Source organism: Pteropus vampyrus, unplaced genomic scaffold (genome assembly GCF_000151845.1).
Source record: "Pteropus vampyrus isolate Shadow unplaced genomic scaffold, Pvam_2.0 Scaffold215, whole genome shotgun sequence".
Classification (NCBI taxonomy): Eukaryota; Metazoa; Chordata; class Mammalia; order Chiroptera; family Pteropodidae; genus Pteropus; species Pteropus vampyrus.
In genome coordinates this window covers 168,796-181,502 of record NW_011888996.1, presented here as the reverse complement: position 1 = coordinate 181,502, position 12,707 = coordinate 168,796, and positions in this window count along the sequence as shown.

The following is a 12,707-nucleotide window of genomic DNA, read 5'->3' as shown; positions in this document are numbered from 1 at the left end:
TTAACTCGGCCTCTTCTCTTTCTTCTACCCATGAAAAAGGCAAATTTTCAGAAACCTCATTTAAAGCTCTCTAAGCACTTTCAATAAATTTTGTAGAGCACTTGAAGTATACATTATCCTTTCACAGGTAATATTTCATTTACTCATATATGAAGTCTGAGACATATGAAGGACAGATCACTATGCCCATTTGGTAGGAGAGGAAACAGATTCTGGAAGACAGGGTGAAAAGCCACTATCACACAGCAAGGAAAATGGCAGAAAACATCCAAGCCCAGATCTGAGTGCAAAGTCCTGGCTCTTCCCACTCTACCAAGCCAGTGCCCTGCTGTGTGCCTGGCACCAACACCCTACCTCATGGACAGCCCACTCATCCTTAAGAGGTTCCTGGTTCACCACAAAGAAAAGGCAGAACTAGAAATGGATCTCTGGGGTCCTCACAGCCTCTCCCAGGCCCCTGCTCTGACATTTGCATGCCCTTCCCCCACTCTCCATCTCTTACCTCACCCCCACCTTCCTGGCAATTACTGCTGGAGCAGATAGGTTAGACCATTAGAAACTCGCCAACATTTGCAGCATTCATCTACCATTGGCAAGTAGAAGCAGCCAAAATGAGAGGGTTAGACAGTCCTGTCTATGCTAGAATTATAAATGTACAATTCTCTGCACTTTTCTCCAGCTTTTTGTAGAGAAAGCATTTCACAAATAGGTCAGGCTCAGGGTGAGTCAGACAAAAGCCATTCACATCTGCTTAGGTCAAGAAAACTCAGGTGGAGAGAAATGTTCTAAGCAGTTCACCGCAGCCAACGCAATTGTTATGTGGAATTCTGGTGAGAGCCCTGCTCTGGGCAATTTTCATAGGACCTGTCCAGAAAATTCCAAAGAACATAACTCTGCCCCTCATATTTTTATTTTTGATGGTAGGATTTGGCACCGGTTCACCAAAGCTGTTCAGGCACAGTGTCAAGAGATTGCCAGGCCCCAACAGGTCATCGAGTTCATACATGTTCCTGCTTATTCCTGAGGTCCCCTCTGGAATTCCTGCCCCTTTCCTCACCCTCTCCCCTCACTCTGGGGCTTGGTTGTCCTTCCTGGCCCAGGGGAAAAAGCAATCTAGTAAAATTATGGCATGGTAAGGTATGGGTATCACTCTTCCCAGGAATTATAGGAGCAATTAAACAGGAGAGAGCAGCGATCGGGTAGAGAGAATGTAACTGGTTTATTGACTGGGTTGGACTTGTGTTATAACTTGGCATTGCCTTGACTTTTCCCCAAACCCTGCCTTTCTGCTCTTGGTTCTCTCTTCCCTACCGGAGACAATATGTTGGGAAGATCCAAAAACATATTGGTCACTTTCGGATATTACCCAATGATCCTTTATTTCAGATATTTAAAATGCCAGGCTGATCTAAGAGAAAAATGACTCTCTCAGCCAGTTCAAGGTTTATTCCCTCTCTTTCATCTTCCACTTGCCACCATCTACCCAGATGCCTAACCCAGATATAGAAACCGGCCCTGGGAAGGGTCATAGTCTCATCTTTTCCTCTGAATATTTCAATTTCTCCTTCCACGGTTACCACCTGCTTCAGGTTCTCCACATTTGGGGCAGGGAGGAGAAAGGAGAAGCAAAAGGGCTAAAGTGTCCTTTTAATAATTAACGGGTTTGCTACTCCTTTCTCGCCAGAATTAGCAAATAAGAAAGCAGATGCCCCATTAAATATGAATGTCAGCTAAACAATGAACAATTTTTTGGTATAAGAATGTTGTGCGCCATATTGTATTTCAGCTGGCAATGGTACTCTGGCTGCACAATGCTTCCTCCCAGTAATGGAAGGAGTATTAACACCACAAACTTAGAGGCTCAAAACAACACACTTATTTTCTTACAGTTCTGGAGGTCAGGGCTGCATAACTTTTGGAAGTTCTGGAGGTAATCTCTCTCCTTGATTTTTTTAGCTTCTAGAGGCCACCTGCATCCCTTGGCATGTGGCCCTTTCCTCCATCTTCAAAGCCAGTAGCATAGCATCTTCCCTCCTCTCTGACTTCTGCTTCCATCCTCTCATCTTCTCTCACAACAACCCTTGTGATCACATTGGGGCCACCTGGATAATCTAGGATAATTTCCCCATCTCAAGATCCTTAATATAATCATGACTGCAAAGTCCCTTTTGTCATTAGGTAACATATTCACAAGTTCTGGGGATTAGGACATAGAGGTCTTTGGGAGATGTTATTTAGCAACTGTTCACAGGCAGGCTCTTTTCCTATCCCTCAAAGGGGGCTTTAGTGCATTCTTTGAAGACCCCCGATGGGGATTCTCCAGTGCGGCCCATTCTCCAAACCAGGCAACATGGGTCACACCCTCTCCATCTAACTTTCTATAAAAATTCCTCAGCTCCTGCCTGAAAGTACAGCCCACAGAGGCACTTTCTGCTGAAATCTCCTCTCCCAAGCAAAAAGAAATCTTGGGTGGAGTAGTTTCAACTGATAAGCCTGGCCACTTTCCAAGGTGTTGGGTCACCTTGGACCCTAAGGAAACATTTCAGCCCTGGCTCCAACAAATTTTGAAAAGGTATGTCACGCCTAAGAAACAGTTTAATGGAGCCACATGGGGTGACCTGCAGATTTTCTCACTGAGCAACCTTTATCCTTTTCTTAGATATAAGCTGAATATGGGTGATGTGGGAGTTGCAGGACCAGTTTGGATACTTTTTAGCAAATTCTTCATAGATGGTCTAGCACCTCTCTATAAAATGTGTGTGTGCTGGTAGCAGTGAGAGCAGTGAGAGATCACTTATTGCTTTAAGCTTTGGATTTCAGCCAATATCCCCAGACATATAGAAAAATTTTGCCTATCCTTCTGAACAAGCAAAACAGTGATTCAGAAAATAAATTCACAGTAAAGCATGGATGTCACCTATCCCAGAGGTACTCGAGTTTTAACAGAGGGGAGGGCAACAATTGACCCAAAGATTTGCATCACTGATGAGAAAAATGCCCCACATCAATGATAAACCTTCACAGAAAGCCTGTCATACACCTGACGTTGCCTACCTGACCCTGGCATCAGCCTTGTGCAGGGGGAGCTGGGCCATAAGAGACACCTGAGCTGGCACAAAGAGCCTGTTATGGCAAGCCAGAAGGCTGCTTGAATGATGCAGGGCTGGTCCATGAGCTTGGTTTGAATGTCCACCCTATAAGTCGGTAGTGGTCAGCTGTATTTGGAAGAGTACTGAGGCTGCCCTGGATCTGGTGAGAAATAGTATCACAATTGACATGTGGCATCTGCCATGGGCATGAGAGACAGAGTGGTGGTTTGGAGTCCTCTCTGAGACAGTGGCTGCAGAGTCGCTTGCGGGTATGAATCCCTTGCGGGCTCTCCCACTTACTAGCTGTGTGACACTGGATTGTTGCTTAACCTCTGGGCACCCATTTCTATTGACAGATAAGTCCAATCTATATAACAGGGTTCTTATGAAGATTCAACGAAGTGATGTTTGCTGAGCACCTGGGACCTAGTTGCACCCACTAAATGTTATTTTCCTTCTTTCCACCTCTAAGATACCCTCATGTCAATATTTTGGGGTACCTTTTCTTTATGTCTATATGTTGTTGGCACAGACACAGGGAGGAGTAGTTACCATTTAGTCTTGTCACACAGATGCAAATCCATTGGGAACTAAGGACAGAGACACCATTAAAGTAATCAGCAGCCCATCCTGGGTGTGAAAATCTCCTCTGTCATTGTCTTTCCTGTGTGCCTGCTAGTTGATATTCTGTGAAGAAAGGTTTTCAGTTCACAAAGATCAGGTGGTTTATTATGAGCTGCTGGGGTAATCTCGCCCCCTACACACGCACACCTTACTGGAGGCCAGGGAGAGGGGAGGGGGAGCGGAAGCCTGCTACCCACCCCCTAGGGCATCTGCACAAAGCAAGACGTCATAGAAACTTCAGTTTACTCAAGAGAAACCATTTCAACACACTTCAGAGTGGCCTTTGCCTTCTCTTACTAATGTGAGGTGCTAGACTGAGCATTTTAATTGCATCTATTCATTATGTCTCACAGCAAGCATGTGAGGTTGGCATTTCATTATACTTAATTTGCAGAGAGGGAACTGGGGCACAACAAAATGCTAATCTGAGGTTACAGTGTTTGCACCAGAGCTCGATCCAGGTCTACGCTACATGGCCTGGGTTCTCCCCTCAGGTGAGGCTGCTCAACCCGCCATCTGTAAGACACCTAGCCTGGTACAAGTGGATAAAAAGCTTCGACCTTAGTATGCTTCTCCCTTCTCTAAGATGACAGATGGCTTTGCCTCACCTCCACCCCAAGTCCCCCAGAAAGGCAGGAAGAAAATCCACTGCACAGATCTGCTCACGTCTCACTGTCCTCTGATTCTGGCCCCGTGGTGGGGACCTAGCCATAGAGTAAGGACTTCTTTTGGCTTCAGCAGGCCAGCAGGGCCCCAGAGGTGTTAGGTGGATGGCATGAGGTCTGGGCGCTGCAGTCCCTCTCTTTGCTCAGAGGACAGAGCAGACACAACATCCAAGGTACATCTGAAAGTGGGGGCCAAGGTGGCCATATGTCCTCTCCTTTTATAGTTGTGAAGGGCCCAGAAAAGAACCTCAACTGTGGAGCAGGCGGGAGGGGCTCATGCTTTCTGGGAGCCAGGGTAATTAAATGCTGACTCAGGGACAGGTCTGTGCAGAGCTCCAGAGGAGAGGGGCAGGGGAGCAGTGCGACTTTCAGAGCCTGGAGGTGCTAATCCTGACTTCCTGTGCCCTGCACATGACCAAGCTCTTCCACGTGCTCTTTCTCTGGCCTTCCTAGAGAACCAGGGGGAGGTGACAGGTATCATAGGAAGCTCCCCAAAGAGATCAAATGCCTTTCTTCTGGAATTTTCAGTCCAAAAGGAGTATGGAAACTTGAAGGGCCACCAAAACACCAACAGCTCTTGTTCAAATGGCACTTGACCTTTTTCCAGGCATTTCACAGAACCTGCCTGACCAGAGTCCTGGGTTAATTTATATTTCTCTGCCTTCACCTTCTCTACCAACCCAGCAAGTATCTGGTGGTTGAAAGAGTTCATGGGAATGAATGAGATAGTCAAAATGACCCGGGAGGTGGTCAGGGTGTCACATTCATGCTTACAGGTGGTAAGAAAGGAAGGGAACTGACATTCGTTAGGGGTAAGGGTGCCAGACTTAGCAAATAAAAGTACAGGATTCCCAGTTAAATCTGAATTTCACATAAGCAGCAAATAGTTTTTTTAATATAAGTATGCCCTGTGAATACTTGGGATATACTTATACTACTTGGTTGTTTATCTGAAATTCAGATTTAACTGGGTCTCCTGTATTTTATCAGGGCCTACCATGTACCAGATGTCACTCTACATGCTCTCATTCAACCCTTATACAGCCCGGGGAGGGGGCAATTATTGAGTTATATTGCCCTCACCATACAGATGAGAAAAAGAATACTTTGGGAGGTAGCTTGATTTGCTTAATGTACCACAATTCACAAAAAGTGTGTGGAGCCTGGAACCTTAAGCTCTTGACCATTTCTTGGAAGGCGGTCTTCCCTATTCTGCTCTTAATGGGTGGGGGGCTTGCAGGGAGAAGAGGGGCTGTGGCTGGCTCCAGTTGTGGGGGATCCCACATCGTTATGGTCAGAGAAGGAGAATCTGAGGAGAGAGACTCTGATCTTATAGTCGAGCCCAGGCACATGGATCCAGCACACCAGGGTTCTTGTGGGCAACATCAAGCAGGGGGCAGGATAGCCCACAGCACCTGCCACCGCAGTTTGTAAGGAATGCCTCTGCACTCATCTGGTGCAGGGTCATGTGTGGGATGCCTGCTTGCTACATGAATAACTACCACAATAATAATAATGCAGTGACAACAAAAACAAGAGCTAATATGTGGCAGGCATTGTGATAACTCTTTATATCCATTACTTCTTTGAATCTCCACCACTATCAAAAAAAAAACAATAATTGTATTACTATTACTGACGGCCACCATTCGGTGAGACCATGGGCCAGGCCTATACAGGTGCTTTATGTTATTACCTCATTCAACACAAACAACAACCCTATCCAGTGAGTACCAACACCTACATTTCAGATGAGAATCAGAGAAGTTAAGCAGCTGTCAGAATTCAAACAGCTATCAGAATTCAAACCCAGATCTGCCTTATTCCAAAGTCTATGTGCTTTCTGCTGCTCTACCCAGCCCCTCCTCCCTGTAGAAGGAAGGGAGGCAAAACAGGACAATGCCAGTTCCAGCCAGCTCTTCCATGCTCTCCATCCAGACAAAGGAATCTGTGTCAAAACACAGCCTCACTTCCCCTCAGGGCCAATCTATCCTGGAATAATCACTTGAAAACAAAATCTGGGCCCCATAATGCTGCGAGCTGAAAAATTCTCTTGGGTAATGCCCCTGTGATCCCTACAATTTCTAGCCACTTCCTTACAGAATTAGGGAGTGCCTATCATGGTCTGGTGCCCACCTTTCTATTAAGGTCCTTTTACAGCACTTTGCCCTTTGGCCTGATTTGATTAATGAGCAAAACACCAAGAAACCCATCAGGTTCCTAAAAATGAGAAACCAATATGTCAGTCTTCCCAAGTTAACTTATGGCTTCATTAATCCATTCAAAATTCTAACAGGACGTTTTTAGTGAAACCTCACAGATTTGAAAAAATAAGCAGGCCAGAGAAAACCAAGAAACTTAAAGAAAAAGATCAGTAATAATCGGAGACTGGTGCTTCTTCATTTTAACACTTATTATTAAATTATAATGGCAAGTATATGCAAGTTATAGGCAAACACATTAACAGAGCAGAATTAAAAATCCAGAAATGTACCTAATACAAAATATTTGACATATGATAAAGGATGCATCTCAAACATAAGGTGAGGGGACTGGTTACTTAACAAAACATTGTAAGGAGCTATACAATGGAGAAAAGATAGCTTTTTAACAAATGGTATTGAACAACTGGACAACCACATGCAAAAAAAAAAAAGTGAATGTAGACATAAACCTTACACTTTTCACAACTCAGAATGGATCATAGACCTAAGTGTAAAATGCAAACCTATAAAATTCCTAGAAAATAACAAAAGAGAAAATCTAGGTGACCTTAGGTATGGCAATGCCTTTTTCAATACAACACCAAAGGCATAGTCCATGAAAGATCTAACTGATAAGTTGAATTTCACTAAAATTAAAAACTGTGCTGGGAATGATGCTTTCAAGAGAATAAAAAGAAAACCAGAGGGTGGAAGGAAATATTTATAAAAGACATATCTGATAAAGGATGGTATATTCAAAATATACAAACAACTCTTAAAACTCAACAATAACAAAATGAGAAACTTGATTTAAAAATGGGCTAAAGACCTGAGCAGACACCTTATTGAAGAAGACATACAAATGGCAAATAAGCATATGAAAAAATTTTCAACATCATATGTCATTAGAGAATTGTAAATTAAAACAATGAGATACCACTACTACACACCTATTACAATGACCAAAATCTGGAACACTGACAACACCAAATGTTGACGAAGATGTGGAGCAATGGGAACTCTCATTCACTGCTGGTGGGAATGCAAAATAATCAGTCATTTTGGAAGACAAATTGGGGGTTTCTCATAAAACAAAAGATACTCTTACCTTAAGATCCAGCAATTATGCTCCTTGGTATTTATCCAAATGAGATAAAAACTTACGTCCACATAAAAACTTATAGTGTGGCTTTATTCATAATTACCAAAACTTGGAAGCAATCACAATATCCTTCAGTAGGTGAATACATCAGTAGAATGAAATATTTTTCAGCACTAAAAAGAAATGAGCTATCAAGCCATGAAAAACCATGGAGGAAACTTAAATGCATATTACTGAGTGAAAGACACCAACCTGCAAAGGCTACATATTCTATCATTCCAACTATATGATTCCAACTGTATGATAATATCTTGGAAAAAGCAAAACTATGGAGATAGTAAAATGATTAGTTGTCCAGGGGTTGAGGGTAGAGGGATGAATAGATGGAGCACAAAACATTTTCAGGGCAGTGAAATTACTCTGTATGATACTATAATGGTGGGTACGTGTTATTATACATTTGTCAAAATCTATAGAATGTACTACACCAAATGTGAACCCTCATGTAAACTATAGACTCTGAGTGATAACCTGTCCCTACGGGTTCACTAGTTTTAACAGATTACCACTCTGCTGCAGGAGGCTGATAGTAGAGGAGGCTATGTGTGTTGGGGCAGGAACATATGGGAACTCTATAGTTTCTGCTCAATATTGCTGTGAACCTAAAACTGCTCTAAAAAAAGTAAAGTCTATTTAAATTTAAAAATGTAAGGTTATGATGAAATGGAAACTTGGAAAAATATTTAGAACACCATGTCCCTTCACATTCAAAATACTTTCTCGTTAAACTGTAAAAAAAAAAGACAAAAAAGTTATAAGAAAATCTAGATATTTTATCTTATATCTGGATAGAGAAAAACTACACAAGCATAACAACAACAAAAGAAAATATAAAGGAAATGATCAGTTAATTTAACCACCAAATAACTTAAAACTCATGGCAAAAATCTTAACATTAACTCAAAATTTTAGAACATTCCTATTATAATGACAAAATATTACTACATCTGTAATATTTAAAAAATAAGTGGCAAGACCTCAATAGAAAAAAAATGCATATGACATGACTAAAAAATTTATAAAAGAAGTCTCTTCTTTAGTGATTAATAAATGTGTGAAAAATAAAATTCAAATAAAAACAGCAATGGAATATCATTTCCCCCCATTAATGTAGCAAATGCTGTCTAGAGCAATAATACTCATTATTCATAAGGATGTGATGATCAAGGCTATATAAACTGATACAGTCTTTCTGAAAAACAATTTGATAATATGTATCAAGAGCCTTAAAAATGCTCACACTTTTTGAGCTAATAATTCCATTACAAGAAAAGAAATAATCTGAAATATTAGCAAACATTTGTGCACAAAAATGTTCATTATAGCGTTATTTATACTACTGAAAATGTAGAAAAATGTAAATGCTGAATAATAGGGGAACGAGTTATTTTACAATCATTAAAAATTTTATAAATCATTTTTCACAAAGGGAAATGGCTTTACTAGTCTGTTCTGACAATAAAAAAAAAAAATCTGTGTTCATTGTACTTTCAAACAACATCAAAAAGTATAAAGAAAAGAAAAATGACCATTACCCCAAATCCCACTATCAGAAGACAATCACTGTCAATTCCAACAAATTATCTTCCAGACATCTTTGTGAGCAAGAGATTTTACAAAATTGGAATCATGATACCAATTCTTTTGCAAACTGCTTATTCTACTCTATCTCTAATAATTGTTTGTACATAATAGTAAACAGACATTTTTTGGCCATTATTTCTAATGGCCAGATTATATTCCCAAATATGTCTAGCCTATTATTTAGATACCTAATTTCCTACTTATGGACACTTATATTTTTCCTACACTATTGCCCTTACGATCATCACAAGGAGAATACTTATGCAATCATCTTTGCTCACTTGTGCAATTATCTCCTTAGGATACAATCAGAAACTAAACTCTCTGGGTCTAAGAATATGCCTACTTCAGTGGTAACATATACTGTTAAACTGCTCTCCAGAAAGTCTGAACCAAGTCCACCCCAGCAAGAGCTTCTAAGAGCCTATTGCCTGATTCCACCCATCTTTGTAATCATCACCAATTATGGACTATCTTTATTGTTTTAATTATGAGTGAGAATGAACACATTTTCATCTGTTTATTTCTCATATACTTTTCATTTTTTTGGACTGCTGTTATATCCTTTGCTCACTTTTTAAATACCTTGACTTTTTAAAATTAATTCGTAAATGTCCTTTGTATATTAAAGATATTAACATTAACTCAGTGTCATAAATATTGCAAACATATTTCCTAGTTTGTCATTTGAATTTCAACTTTGTTATTCTTAACATTGCAAAGTGGGATATTTTAATTGTATGCATTTGAAACTATAAAATATTCCTTTATAATTTTTCTTGGGTATCATACATTCTGCACTTCAGGATTATAAAAATATTTACCCATATTTTAGTATTTTATGGATCAATTTTAATATTTATATTTTTATTATTTAAAATTTATTTTGCATAAAAAATGAGATAAGGGTCAAGCTTAACAGTTTTCCTGTTAGTTGTCTCAGAGATTTGAAATGCCACCTTTATCATATACATAATGCTAAATTCTGATGTATATTTATATACACACATGTACAAACTCTCATGCATGCTCATATACTGTATTCATTTGCTGGGGCTGCCATAACAAAGTACCACTGATTGGATGGCTTAAACTACAGAAATTTATTTTCTCACATTTCTGAAGCTAGAAGCCCAAGATCAAGGTGTCAGCAGGATTGATTTCTTCTAAGGCTTCTCTCCTTGGCTTGTAAATGACTGTCTTCTCCCTGTGTCCTCACATGCTCTGCCCTCTACACATATCTGTGTCTTAATCCTCTCCTTATAAGGATGCCAGTCATACTGAATTAAAATCAACCTAACGTCATTATATCTTAATTACCTCTTTAAAGACCTTAACTCCAAATACAGTCACATTTTGAAGCATTGGGGGTTTGTACATCAACATATGAATTTGGGGGAGGACAAAATTCAACCCATAATATGTACATACACACTCACTCGCTTGGGTTTACACTATCTTATTTCATTGGACTCTCTGTTCCTACATTAGTATCATACATACTTAGTTACGATAGCTTTGTAATACATGCCTTTTTAAGAACTGTCCTGGCTATTTTCATATTGCTCCCCTCCCACTGTGAGTTTCAGAATTTACTCGGAATCCCTTGGGGAATTTTTACTGAGATTGCATAAGATTTGTAGGTTAGTTAAAGAATATGCATTTTTAACATTGGGTCTTCTCATCTGTTATGGTTTGCATTGTGTTCTTCAAAAAGATATGTTAAAGTCCTAACCCCTGGTACCTGTTAATGTGATCCCCTTTGGAAATAGGGTATTTGCAGATAAAGTCAAGTTTAGATGAGGTTGTTAGGATGGGCCCCAATCCAATATATCAGGTGTCCTTATAATAAAAGAGCAGAGACATAAAGACAGAAATATAAGAAGAACACTGTGTGATAATGAAGGCAGAGACTGGAGTGATATTCTATAAGCCAAGGAAAGACAAGGATTCCAGCAACACCAGAAGCTAAGAGAAAGGCACTGAACAGATCCCTCCCGTAGCCTCCAGAGAAAGTACACTGACACCTTGGTTTCAGAATTCTAGCCTCCAGAAATGTGAAAGTGAATTTCTTGGCCACTAAGTTTGTGGTAATTTGTTACTCCAGCCCTAGGAAACTAATACACCATCCAATAACAAGATTTGGTTTTTCCGTATTCAAACAATATTTTTCTCAGAAGCGTTTCTATTCTATTTTGTTTTGGTTTTGGTTTTGGTTCCATGTATTCCTAGGTCTTTACTGTTATTGATGCTACCCTGAGTGTCATCTCTTTTCCATTGTATTTTCTAACTGGTTGTTGCTGACATATAAGAAATTATTAGTTTTATATATATTTATTTTATACTTGCACACTGTATGAAACTATTACTTCCAAAAGTTTATTTTTCTTAATGATTCTCTTGGTGCCAATCATATATCATCTTCAAAAGAAGACAATTTTGCCCTCTTCTCTACAATAGTGAGACATCTTATTTAATTATCTTGCCCATTGTATTGACAAGCACTTTTAAACATGGAGAAAACAGTAACATTTATCTTTCTCTGACTTTAACAAGATTGTGTCTAATTAAGCATAATATTATTAGTTGGAAAAATTTTAAATCACATTATGAATTTTTCATATGCCTTCTCAGTATCAAAATGATCATATGGAGCTTTCATATAAGACAGATTATACAAATAAATTTTCTAATATTTTGTTATCTCTGCATTCCTGGAATGAATTTTGCTTGGTCAAGGTATATTAAATATATTGCTATGTTTATGCCCAATATTTTATTTGGTATTTTTCATCAATGTTTCTAAATAAGATTGAAATGTAGGATATGTGTATGCATTCTGTGTGTTCTTTCTGTCTTGTGCAATTAAAGTTTGTGCTATTTTCGTTTGTTTGGGAAAGTGCATATGCTGTGATGCATATTCAGTGTTTGTCTTTGTACGCAGGGCAATAAAAATAAGGACATCAGTAATGGTAACAATGGTTTTCTAAATGTTGGGATTATGGGATTTTCCTCCTTCATTTTCTATAATAATTGAGTATATTTTTATAACAGAATGTTTTAAATACATGCCATGAAAAGAGAGTAGATGGAACTATAGTCACAGTTTTCTCTGGAAGGGGATGAGATGTGGCTTCTCCAGCTATCAGCTTTCTAACTGTGCTCCAACCCTGCTGACCAAAAACTACAATTATATATGTTGACATAGTTATGTTTTTAAATGCTACAAACTCAGAACTTCTTAAATTATAATAAGCCTGTGCAAACAGATCTAAACTATTCTCAGGAAAAAAAAATGAACAGGAAATTCTGTGGCTATTAAATGGGGGCAGGACAGAGAAGGCTGCCAGCTGTGAATATCATATTTTGGAAACTGGAG